The 13,402-nt window shown below is 37.1% G+C and overlaps 1 long non-coding RNA gene across 1 annotated transcript; it reads left to right on the forward strand.

The window, feature by feature from the left end:
* Window positions 1-286: 286 nt before the first annotated feature.
* Window positions 287-13,155, forward strand: LOC311269325. The gene is made up of 3 exons (XR_014624072.1): window positions 287-511; window positions 2,470-2,550; window positions 12,880-13,155. It is a non-coding gene; the product is annotated as an uncharacterized lncRNA (long non-coding RNA).
* The last annotated feature ends 247 nt before the right edge of the window (window positions 13,156-13,402 follow it).

The raw sequence follows: 13,402 nt of genomic DNA on the forward strand, positions 1-13,402 counted from the left end.
AAACACTGATTATGGTAATCACTAAAATGCTGCTTAGATAATTGGCCAGGCTAATGATATGATAGATTGACCCATTGTATATAGTATATAAATACTGTATATATAAATGTATGCATCATTTACTTGTATTTTTGATGGGCCTACTTTTGATCTTTAACTAAATTTAATACAGAGACTATAGAGACAAGTAGTACTATTCCTATGGGTGACTTTCACTTTTACCAGTGGAGGATGGGAGCAGTCAGCATATTTCATACTCTCGCGAGATTTGGAAGTCTGGCCAGTTACGCGCCTCTGATGAACTTAAACGTTAACTGTCCTCTAATGTGTCTTTGTTTAATATAGTCAACTTTCTGACTGAAAGAAGTTAGTTAGTTTGTTAGTATGTTCGTGACTTTAATTTATAATGTGCATCATGTGTTTGGGACCAACCCGTCAACGCTGGCTTCGCCCCGGTAAAGTTAAACGTCGTCACAGCGTCACACGGTAGCCATCTTTGACCAAACCTCAGGTAGGCAGCTCAGAAGACAAGACATTTAGCTCGCTAAATACAGGGAATTTGGATACAGTTGAAGGCCTGAGCCCTCTTTGTAGACGCTTAACCGCTTCTTCATCTTCTTGCCAACGCAAGCTAATAAGACCAGAGTTTGTCGACGAAAGCCACAGAGAACGAATTTGATGTTGGCCATCCCAACCATCTCCCTGGTCAGACAGGTTGGAGTAACGTTAGCTAACTGAGGGTTGCTGGGATAAGCTAGCAGCTGTAATGTGACTGCTGAAATTCAAATTATTATTCCAAGTGTTGCTTATTGCCATTAAAACTAAGTACGCTTAGCATACGAATGTTAAATGTTGCTAGGTAAAGGCAATTAGCATGTTACTGCCTTGCTAAGTCAACTGATAGACTTTAAGTCAGCTAGCTTTGTTTTGCCCATCTGCTAGCTACATTAATTCTAGCTAATCATGTTTTGAGTGTGATGTTCATGCTGAAAAATTAGCCTGTTTTTAAAATGTGTAACATGTACTAAAAATACTGAAATCACTTGGTTGTATGTGCAAGGCTGTAATACTGTTGACAGAGCAGGGAAAGCACAGGCGTAATAAATTAACAACATTAAGATATTAAAAGTCACTGAAGTTTACTTCTTTTGACAGTGCTGTTCTTATAGTGCTATTCTTATATTACAAGGTTGAGGGACCTTGCTGTCCTGTGCATTATAATGCCACCATAGCATTTTCATAAATTAGCGCTGTAGGTACTCCCCTTTATACAGGATAATAAGAACAGAGCTGACATTATGCCATAGGTCTGAACACAAGCTTGCAAAGTGTAACATCTTTACTTCTTAGTATTTTAATTTCTATATGTGTAAAGTCTTTTATTTAGATAATGAAATTCATACACAGGATGGCTACCAAAATGAACAGAATTTCAATTTTCTCTGTAGTGTCTTTTAGTTAAAACTAAAAGTTTTCATCTTGACATAAATTCTTAGTATCCTCCTATAAGAAAGGGGCCCATTCTATTTTCTTGTCTTACCCACTGAATGTGGGTTAGTATATTAATGCTCGGGTTGTGTTCCACTCTCTCATCTGGCGGTCGGCCAGACCTATACAGTAAAATCCTGAGCCTGAATGGAGGATAAAAGCTGCAGCTGTGGAAGCAGCAGGCAGTCAGACAAAAGTAAATGGAGTCATTCTCAAAATCAAGGCCAACTCATTGGACTGCTGCAGTTGTAACCCAATTATTCCCAGGCCACATGTTCTCAAAGCAGGGGCGTCAGGCAGAGGGGGAAGCCCTCCTTCTTTCTCCTGCTGTCACCCTATAAAAACACAGAGGGGGAGAGAGGGAGGGTGGCAGGGAGAGAAAGTAGGGAAAGTCATAAGTGTTATTCCATATGACCTAAGTGTAAAGTCAGTTTCAAATGTTGTGGCTGTGGGTGAGGGTTGGTGCTTATGGAAAGACAGATGGTTGACTATTGAAGATTTTGGTATGCAATGGGAATCCCCCTTTGGAAACATGCAACCACAGATATGACAGCAGAGAGAAAGGATGTGTTTTAAACTTGTATGAATAAAAGACAAAAGACCAAGTCTACATGTTAATGTTGTTTATTTTTGCGTATTTCATTTCATGGAAGAATTCCACTTCCACGTTTACAATTTCAAAAGATCATAACACACTTTTCGAGGACGTGTGAAAGCGATGGTGAGTGATGTGATGTGAAATTAAAGAAGTCATGTCAATGAACTAGTGAAAGAGATTGCACGCTCGACATAGATGAGCTGCTATACTCATCTGCAGCTGCTATGGAGTAGAAGGATGTGGTTTGAGCTACAGTGTATACCGAGGAGTTATTAATGAAGTGAGAGTGAATAGTTATTACAGGGAACCTCACACGGAGTCAACAATCTTCACCTATTCCACTCTGTTAAACCTCCCTCATCCTCTCCCTCTCTCTTCTTTAGTTTCTCCTTCTGCCAGAGAGCGACAGACACTTTACTCCATGAAGCTGAGGGAATGAGGGGTTTCCTGACAGTGCTGATGTGGTGAGTTTTTTATTCTAGTGATAACTCAGTGATGTGAGGACCTGTCATTGTTGTCTGACATGATTAGGGAAGATGACCAAAAAATGAATACAGGAAACCTGTCTTTACAAAGTGTTGAAGCAACTGATTACATAAATTCGAACTGTCAAAATCAGAGTTGGGTGTACCACCAGGTTTTCCTAAAGTATCAGGATGTTTTAATGAAAAAACAAAGTGGCAATGTAATGAAAGTTGTAATCTTACATGGATTAAATAGGTTGCTCATTTACCATCTGAAATAGTAACTAGCATCGTGCCTAGGTTGCTTGTTACTGACTAAAATTACTGTTATCACTCATGTAAACTTTCTCTGATCTGCCACTGCTGTGGTCTTAAAAACTTAATCCATACACATGTAAGATTACAACTTTGAATGCCAGCTAAACCAATTTAACCCCCTGGATAGTTAGCATAATGGTTTGAACATTAGGGTGTTTTGCTACAATTGTTCAAGAGGGTCGGTCTTGTTTTCAGCTTGGTTGCAATCCATATTTTAAGTGGGCTTTGAAAGATTAGATCAGAGGTTAAAGAGGTTTGCACGGATACATCAAAATGACCATGCAGTTGTTTCACTAAAACCATGCAAGTTAGATTTTCAAGGCCTGAAATGACAGCTGTGTTTTGTTGCTTGATACTGCCACCCTGTGGTCAAAATAGAGATGAAGAATTATGAGTCCATTTATAACTAGTGCATGTGGCTTACAGTATCTGACAAAGCAGGAACTTGAAAAAGGTGTCTTTAAAAACCTTCTTTAAAATTCCAATGCTTAGTTGGTGTACAGTACTCTTTCCTCTGCAAGGCCGAATGGTGTGCAATGTTTTGTAGCCTATGTGGTTAACTGGACTCTTACATGATTTGACACTCGGGGTGGAAACAATATGTTGCATCAATTGGGGATTTAAAGCTACCAGCCATACTAAAATGAACAAGAAGTAGCACAGATGAAAAATACTTTCTTTCATGACCATTATCTGGTAACCTGTAATGGCCTTTGGCTCCATCGTGTGGTCAATGATGATCTCTACATTACTAGCTTCTCTAGTAACTGCAAAAACAGTCACTGCCAGATACTACAGATGTTCAGGATGTCATGTATTAGCTATAGTTTTCTATATTTAAGTCACTGACCAATTACTTATTACAAACCAGTGTAAAATAAACACCATCGGCTTTTCCACTTGCATGGTAACCTAAAAACTGTGATTTTATATATATTTTTTTTATATTTGACTTGTTTTATGACATATATGGGAGAACAAAATCATTAATGTCCAGTATATTTATTTAAAGATCTTCCAAAATTACACACACAATAAGAAAACAAATGCTGAAAATAGAAGCATTAGTAACAGAGCTGTTACATTTGAAACCTAATATATAAATCTTTAAAATAATGTAATGTTGAATTAAGAATATTCATGTTAGTATATCTATATAGATATTTTAAATGTTTATAAAGGAAAGAAGGAAAACAAAAAATATTTGCAATTTGAGTGCTGTGCACAGCACTATCATGAACTCTTTGGTAGCGAGTGAGAAAAAACCCCTCAAATGTTTACATCGTGTGCTCCATTGTTAACACAAATTAAGTTGCATTTTGATGAGTGTTGGGTCTGGTTTTCCTCGTATGCTTCATCACTCTAACATCTGAGTAGATGATTTCATCTTCAGTGTTCTCTGAAAGAAGTAAAAACAGACACTTGAAATCTTGAAATGAACTATCACAGTGTGCTATGTCAAAGGACATTAATGTTGTGTGGTTAAGCTTTTGAGACTTGTCAGATCAGTCCATGGATTCAACAATTAGGCCACAGAATGGTAACATAACTTAAGTTATCAAAAGGGAGACAATTTTTGTTTTGATGCATATAAGCAGTTTGAGTCTTTTCATAATGGTTTTCATTGTGCAATGAATTGAATGCAGTGCAAGCGAGGGCTATCTCAAGTGCAGAAAAAAATCTTATAAATGCCTATTAAACTAGAGTAGCTTATGCTTTGCAAAATTATTATCAGGAATGGTCAGTATTCTGTACACATCTTTCATACTAATTTGGCAAACATTTACATAAATATCAGTATAGTCCACAGTGAAACAGAAGGTAGATGAGGACAGGAATTGGGAGAACATCTCTTTCTTACCTTCCTTAGCAGTAATGGGTCTTGCTTTCTTATTGAAATGTTTGATGCCAAGAAACAGAGCCAAATGGAGAAGTAGAGTGGTGACACTTGCTATCACAGCCACAGTCACGAGAAAGAGGTGAGAAACGGAACCTAGAAAATACAAACATGCCAAATTAGATGTTGAGATCATAGAAACATGTCATTCTCAGGGCTATCAAAATCTTCCTGTAGGACAAACCACTGATCAAGATTGTAGATTTACAATTACTATTGAACAGACTCTACGTAAGCAAGTAACATTTATTTTGCATCATGCTGTATGTAACTAAAAGCTGTTTTTTTGTTTTATTTCATGAAATACACTACCTTGACAGCTTGTAAGGCGAATAACTGTTTCTTCTCTGCTGACATTGTTACGAACATTACACATTATGTTTCCTGTAAGTTGACCATGTAAGCCGATAGTAATATTTGAAACACTGTGTTCAGTTGAAGTACTCTGGGTGCGTCTGTGGTTTTTTGTCTGCATCAGTAAATGCCCGTCCAAAGTCAAAATGAACTCTACTTCATCTCCCTCAGAAGAGCAGCTGATGTCCATTTTGTCTGGTGACAAACACATCTGAGACACAGCAGGCTTTGACACTCGAGCTGGAAGGCAAACATATAACAAAACCTGATTTTTAAAATCATATGACTTTTTTTTATTTAAAGTGCATAGTATATATATATACTATGCATAGATATATTACTCAGACACCTTTTAGTGAAATGCAATACAATTCAAAGGATCTGTTCCAAAACAAAACAACCCTAAATATTGTAACCTTCATGAAGCAAGGACAGGGCTGTTATATTAGACTGCATTAGTTTTAGTTTAGTGTACCTTACAAACATACAGCTGAGTGCACATCCACATAAATAAAATACTTGTAGGACTTTGATTTTTGCGGCAGAAATTAAATATTTGAATTCACTTGAAATAAAAGTAACTTCTGAATAACTATTAACTTTAAATGCTTATTTAGTTGTTGATCCTGTTCTTTTTAATGATTTTTTTAGGGTTTCAACACATTTATTGTTTGCATTGGGATTTGACTAGTTTAATTTCAGAGAAGCATTTAAAAAAAAAAAATCTCCTACCTTGTATTTCTAGGTGCACGTTGATTTCATACAAAAATATACCATCAGATCCATGTGTTTGCAGCTGGTACTGTCCCGAGTCCGTCTTCTGTGCATTATCCATCTTGAGTGTTCCATTGTCAAAAAATGTATAGTGATCGGTGTATTTCTCATGTAGAGTCACTTTCATATTTGTTGTATTTAACATTTTCAGGCTTAAAATTGTGGAAATGTTTTCTTTTTTTTTTTTCAACATCATGTTTGTTACATTCCTAGGCAGGTGAAAAATCAGTGGGTCCCCAAGGGCTCCAAAACACTTCAGGGGTCCCATAGATACAGATAAATTGCATTCCATAGACCCTGAGAGAAACAAGGAAACAAATTAGCATTTCATGAAGGAAGGAAAAGGAAAACATTCATGACCATTAGAAAGCAAATATTGTCTGATTAAACAGTATTAATAATCAAATGATAATTATCTAATAATATATCAGTCACAGGGGCCAATTTTCTACTTCTACTTCTTTCAGAATGAATTTTACTTTTGATACTTTTAGCTGATAATATTGCTACTTTGACTTGAGTTAAAGATTTTTAATACTTCCACCACTGAGTATTTGTGAGGGAGTTCCCACATGGCATGACCCTCCTGAAGCTCACCAAAGTTTAATATATATAAGTTTTAGTTTTGTCAATTGTTTTGTTTATTGGTCAAATACTGGTTTCTAATGCATTCTTTCTAATAAACCTTGCATTTAGTTAATCACTCAGTTCATTATCTTGTGCTTTGTTCCCACCCGGCCTATTTGAATTATGCTGTATTGATAAGGAGTTACCGCAAACTAAGACTGTTTAGTTGTGCTATCTTACAATCAATATATAGTAAATGTAAGTTAAGGTATGCCACTGATGTAACTGGTTAGAACTCAAAGTGGCGATGAGGTCTTTAAAATTTATGGGAAGGGTCTCAAAAAAGGTCTTAAAAGGTATTAAATTTAACTTCAGGATTCCTGCATATACCCTGATAGTCATATCATCATATTGTCTTTCCTGTGCTACTGACAAACAACAATCCAATGGCATTGATTTAGTGTGAATATAAATTTTAACCTGTTTGTAATTGCAATATGTGTTATACATTAAACACATACAACAATATGTGTTATACACGTCTTAGCATGATTTACGTCAAATGCTTGATACGGGTCTCACTCATTTGTAAATTTGAAGTAACAAATATCAATTAACTAATCCTTAAATCCATAATCCTTAAACCTTAAAATGTGATATAGTAGCTGCTTCAGACCTAAAACATTGCATAAATAGATATGTAGTTATTTTGGTCAGCACCACAAATACTATTAACTCCAAGTAAGCCTGTAATGTACCTTTTGCCAGAGCCATTGACGACAGAGCTGTGATGATCATGTAGATGGAAATCATTTTCTGTCGTAACACAATCAACACAACACAATTTAAATACATGATGGATTTCACTTGCAAACAAAACAACACAAGAAATCTAAATTACATCATTCTCAATGTCTGTAGTTTAAATTTAAAAATACACACAAGACATGCTTGGACAATCTGAATACCATGTGTGGATTATTTGCATAATTAGAAGTCATAAGAATTCATGTCTTTTGGCAGTTCTAAAAGATCATGCAACACATAATGAATTATATAACATAAAGTACACTCATCTGGTTGGCTCAAACTCAAACACATTTCACTCACCACTTTAACACTAGGATCTCTTCTTGAGGAACTTGGCACTGAGATGAAGTTTTTTGGTTTGTCTTGCCTTTTGTAGTGTGGAGAGAATTGAGGAAGAGGTTATTTGCACTCCTGCTGTGTACTACTGAGACACTTAGCTGCTTTTCTTTTTTGTACAGTGGCAGCGTTTGGTGCAGAGAATGGGTATTTTCTGCTATGTTTAATTTCAGATTTTTGAATTATCATGCATTTTGTCAGCTTCATAAGTAGATGGCACTTACACCATCTGATTGACTTTCTGAATGCAGCTACTACTTATGATTGAGGAAATTACGGCAGAGAAAATGATCTTAATTGATCACATTGTTGGAAATGGAAAATATTAGTGTATAGTAGGGTTGCAGTCATAACGATTTCAAATATACTGTGGTATTAAAATTGTGTAGTGTTGATTGGTGTGTTTAATGTGCATGGGGTCTATTTTTATTCATTTAACTGTAGAAATACATGCTGGCTGTCATTATTAATGCTAGCTTTGAAGAAAAAGGAAGGTGAGCGTAGAGAGAGGATGGGAGTGTACAAGTCTGTAATTTGTAGTTGCTAGGGCAGAATTTTAAATGAATATGCAAGGTAGCTTTTACATGTCATAAGTTATCATAGACTGCAGACAAGGGAAATGTACCATTTAATTCATCCAGTTATATTTTACTATTGGAGAAGAGATGGATTATGTTAGAGATTTATTATTTACGTGATGATAATCTCATAAAAACACAAGTTCTGAAGGCATGCATTTTCCCTCCATTTTGTATTTAAATCTGTGTTTCTACCCCATGTGTAGAAACACCAGTTTGATTATTCACTTAACTTGATTGCAAGCATTGAGGATGAGAGATTTTGTATTTTCACAAAGAATACCATAAAGAAATAGGCACTTCCTGCCTCTCAACATGAAACCTCGCTGTATTTATTTATAAACTATACACTCAACATTATTCATAGTAGTTTGCATCAACACAGCTTCTGAGAAGAAACTCAAAGGAAATAACACCAAGGCAACTCATGTTTAAGGTTGACAACACAACAAGAACGGAAAAGTTGATGACCACAGCTTTTTCCATTCTACGTCTCTGCTTCAGCCACAGTAGCAGACCAATGCGTATGTATGTAAACGGAAAGAGATATGGTCTCGCTGTGGTAAACTGAATGATCTGGTAGAAGAATCAACACTGCTTAACACCACTTTTCTCAAAGTATGAAAGTATTCTAAGAGATTAATGCAAATGACAGTTACTGGAGTAGAAACTAGAATAAAGTGCATCAATTGAGTTCACATGTGGCCCATGTGGACTGTCACAGTTGGTCTGGACTCTTAAGGTGGGTTGAGGGGAATTACATAATGTCACAGTTGGTGTGGACACATATTTTTCATGTCACATTTAAACAGCCACACTAAAATGGAGACATTTACCACAGATTTAACAAATAATGTGTTTATTTTTTTTCATGATCATTGTTACATTTGGCTCCCCCTTGTGGATACAATTATCCTTACATTGCCTACAGTATGTACTTCAAGCTCTCTGCTGTTATTTGAAAGAACAGTATACAACCATGAGCTTCACTATTTATTGTCAAATGACAATTCACAATTACATCAATTAGTAATTACAAATCGAAGTCAAAAGACTCCACTCTCTATAAACAATGTGTTAGAAAACTAAAACGGTGTGTTTCAATTCTTTATCATGTTTTTTCAAAAATGCATAAAAAAAATGTTTTTGAAAAAAATGTGATATAAAAGTTTCAAAATGGTTGACGATCCTGCAAACCAAGCAAATTACTGGAAGTTATGACAGTGATTAAAGCACTATTGCCTTTAAGAAGAGTAAATAAATGGTTTAAAGAGTGACTTTTTAAAAATCAAAATCCACAATATAAGAATACGAGATAATAGGAAGCACTCTGCTTAAACAATGATGAAATAGCATGAAACTAGGGATGCACCGTTTGTGAAATTCTGGGCCGATACCGATGTTTAACATAACAACCGCCGATTGTCGATGTCGATGTTTTTTTCTTTTTGTTATTTATTCCTTTTTTTGTGCCACGGAAACATACAAGTCTTTCAGCTCTTCATCACACTATCCTTGAATGAGCACAAATCCAATCAGACCAATTTCTAACCCTAACCGTCATGGATTGCTAGTTGAAGTGTGTGTGCCATGCAGCCAAAACTAGCCAGACCACTGTCTAGCGATGCTGATACAGCGGAGTTTCTGTTGAGCAGGTAATCGTTCGTCTTTATTGTGGATGTTGTGACACAGATAATATGATCAGATAAGATAACATTTCATGCCGATGTTGGCTTATGACTGTGAAAGCTGCCATTAGTTTGTTTCTGTGTTATTAAACGGTGTCGAGACTATTTCTGTCTCTGCAGTATTGTCAACACTTGTTTACTTGTTTGACGGAGATGTTAGCCTCTGTGCTAGCATTGTAAGCTAACATTGCTATCATGTTTACACAAATCAGCGTATTTATTTGCTCGTGGCAGCTAAATGAAGCAGCAAGTAAGATGAATGAATGGATGAATAAAACCCCAACACGAAGCAGAGGGGTTTCGGATTTATTTCCGGATTTTTATTTTATTTGTCTGGATTTATTTCTCCATAACAACCTCTCGCGCGGTCACTACTCAGCTGTTTTGCTAACCCTCCTCCTAGTCTTGTCCATTTGTTTTCAACGAAGCCTTTGTTAAATCAATGTGACGGATTATCATATACGCGTTACCATGTGTGTATTTGTGTGTCTTATCTGTCCTAAACAAGAGATTACAGTTTACGGCACGTTTGTGTCGCGGTCTGGTGCTACTCGGACTAGAGTTCTCAACGGGCCTGAAAATTAGAACTCGACCCGACCCGGCCCGTTTTTTTTCTCATACACGTATTATCATGACCAGCAGACGGGAATTCAAATCAACCTTTAATGTTCGCGCCTTTTAACAATACAAACTGCCCCTGCCCCTCTCCATGATGCAGGTTGCACGCAGCAGCCAGACTTTCATTGCGGTGAACAGCAGCGATGATTAATAAATGTTTGTTTTTTGTTTTTTTTCACTGAGCGGAAAAAATTAAGCCCGAGGTCCGACCCGACCCGAGTCACTTGCTTATATTTTCGACCCGAACCCGCAGGTCCCGTCGGGTTTGTCGGGCCGACCCGACCCATTGAGAACTCTAACTCAGACAACAGCTGGGACACACAGCTGGTCCGAGACTCACACAGGTTTATTTTTCAGCCACAATGTGGAAGCGATCGTTATGATTAAAGCTGACAGCAGCATCTGTTAGTCTCTTGGCCCTCAATAGCTTTTAGAAGTGGCTAACTTAGCTGTTGATAAATAGTGACTTATTACATAGCTGTAAGGTAACGTAGCTGTAACATGCTAATGACGTTATGCTAGCTTGGCTGTGGAGCTTAGCTGTGGACATTGTAATGACTTACAAGATTTACGTGAGTTTCAATGTGCATTGTAATGACTTTACCTGTGAATCCGACAGCGTTACTCCGCAATCAAAGCTGGGCTGTATTTGGTTTCTGCCGGCCGGCTTGTTGCTCTTGTTGCTTGTCGCGGGAGGGGGGGTGTTGCGGGAGGTTCCGAGGGGAGAGCGATACGAGCTCGGAGGGGAAGGATTAAGGAGCACAGAGGGGAGGGGTGTGTGTGTGGGGGGGTTTGCTTTTTTCAAATCTTTCTCAGATTGTAGACCAGAGCTTTAAATCAAGATATAATTATCGGCCACGCCCATCGGCGAATGTCATTTTTATTTGCCGATGGCCGATGGCAGTTAACGAGGCAAACATCGGCCGATACCGATGTTCAGCTGATGCATCGGTGCATCCCTACATGAAACAGTTTATAGTATTATATACACCAGATATGGTAACAAGTATCCCTATCACACAAAGACTGTATAGGATTAACAAAAAAAATTCAACATTTTGACTAAATATACAAAATTGTCTGCAGTGCCACGCAATTAAAAGACAAATAACAGAATCTAAGATCCTATGAAAGCATTGTTATTTTTGAGAAGCAAATGCATGAATGCTAAAAAAAAATAGGCCTCAGTGCAACACAGATATGGTAACACGTTTCTTAATCACAGAATAAAACCTTCACTGGAAAATATTTTCACTTTCTTATTTCAAGACACAGGAACAATGATCCATGGTCACATTTTATCTATCTCAGGGGTTAGATAATGTCCAGCAATGGTGACACTCGGGTTCAAAACAGGGCTTGTGCCTATTCATGTTTTAGGAAAAAAACTGTGTTGATCTGAGTTGAGTCTGTCAGGCTCTTGGTTTTTGTGTCACTCTAATATTTGAGTAGACAATTTCATCTTCACCGTTGCCTGGAAAAAGTAAAACAAATACGTAATGTGTTTTTGAGTGGTAGCCTATCATGTCCTCTTCATAGGCTTTACAAAAGTATTTTCATTGTATTAAATGTAATGCAAAAGCTATTTGACAAGAAATCTTCGTCAGAAATCTATAAAACTATTGAATACTAACTTACAGTAATGTCAGTACGGTTCTTATTGAGACGGATGAAGACATAGGAAAATATTTCGGCTTACCCTCATCAACAGTCGTGGGTCTCGGTTGGTTACGATGACGTTTTATACAAAGACACAGCAGCACAAGGAGAAGGAGAGTGACAACACTAGCTGGCACAGCCACAGTCACAACAGGGAAGGAAGAAAAATCTAGAAAACAAATATCAAACCAAATTATGTATCCTTGACATGTCAATTTCGAAGCTACTAAGACGTTTCTTAAAGGTCCTATTTATAAGAAAATGTGATTTTTGAGTCTCATTCCCAAATTGTCAACTAATGACGCTCTGGGTTTGTTTTGTAGGTCCGTCAGCCACCATCCCAAAGCGTCAGTTTTTGACAAGTTGGGAGTGAGACCTTTTCCTACAAATAGGTCTTTACAGTATTTATTTCCGTCTGGTGTTTAACATGTATCAGTTGTAAAATCTCAGACTCATACTAAATGAGTGAGCAAATGTAATTGATGAATTTATTCATTCATTCATTTAACATTTGGAGAAAAAAAGTGAAATACTTTACATTGAAGAGCTGATGAAGGAAAACAAGTGTCTATATACTGTACCTTTGCAGCTTGTCAGGTGAACAATGGTTTCATCTCTGCTGACATTGTTCCGAACATGACACATCAAGTGTCCTGTCAGCTGACCGTATAAGCTGATGGTGACATTTGAATTGCTGGATTTGTCTTCATTTTGATTGTTTATTGTCCAGCTGCTCTGGGACAGGTTGCGGCCTTTGGTCTGCATCAGTAAGTGACCGTCCAAGGTCAAGATGAACTCTACCTCATCTCCCTCTGAGGAGCAGCTGACGTTCATCTGTTCTGGTGACAAACACATCTGAGAAACAGCTGGCTTTGACACTGGAGCTGGAAGACAAACACATATAGAATAGATTTTATTGTATTGCACAATTGGAATAAACATGTTTTTTGTTACAGAAAAGCATTTCTAAAGTGTGTACCTTTTTTTTTTTTACCCACCAATTATTTCCAGATGCACATTGATTTGTTTCAGTTTTTTTCCATTTGATCCAAATTCTTCCAACAGGTAATCTCCAGAGTGTCTTTTCATTGCGTTCCCCAGTTTGAATATTCCGTTGGTGAATGACTCTGGGTGATTTACATAATCCTCATGCACAAACACATTGTGATTTTTCACATTTAAAATCCTATGTTTGTTATCCTTTTTCAACGTAATATCTGGATTTACTGTATTTGACAGATGAAAAATCAGCG

This window comes from Pagrus pagrus (genome assembly GCF_965226575.1).
Source record: "Pagrus pagrus genome assembly, chromosome: 14".
NCBI lineage: Eukaryota > Metazoa > Chordata > Actinopteri > Spariformes > Sparidae > Pagrus > Pagrus pagrus.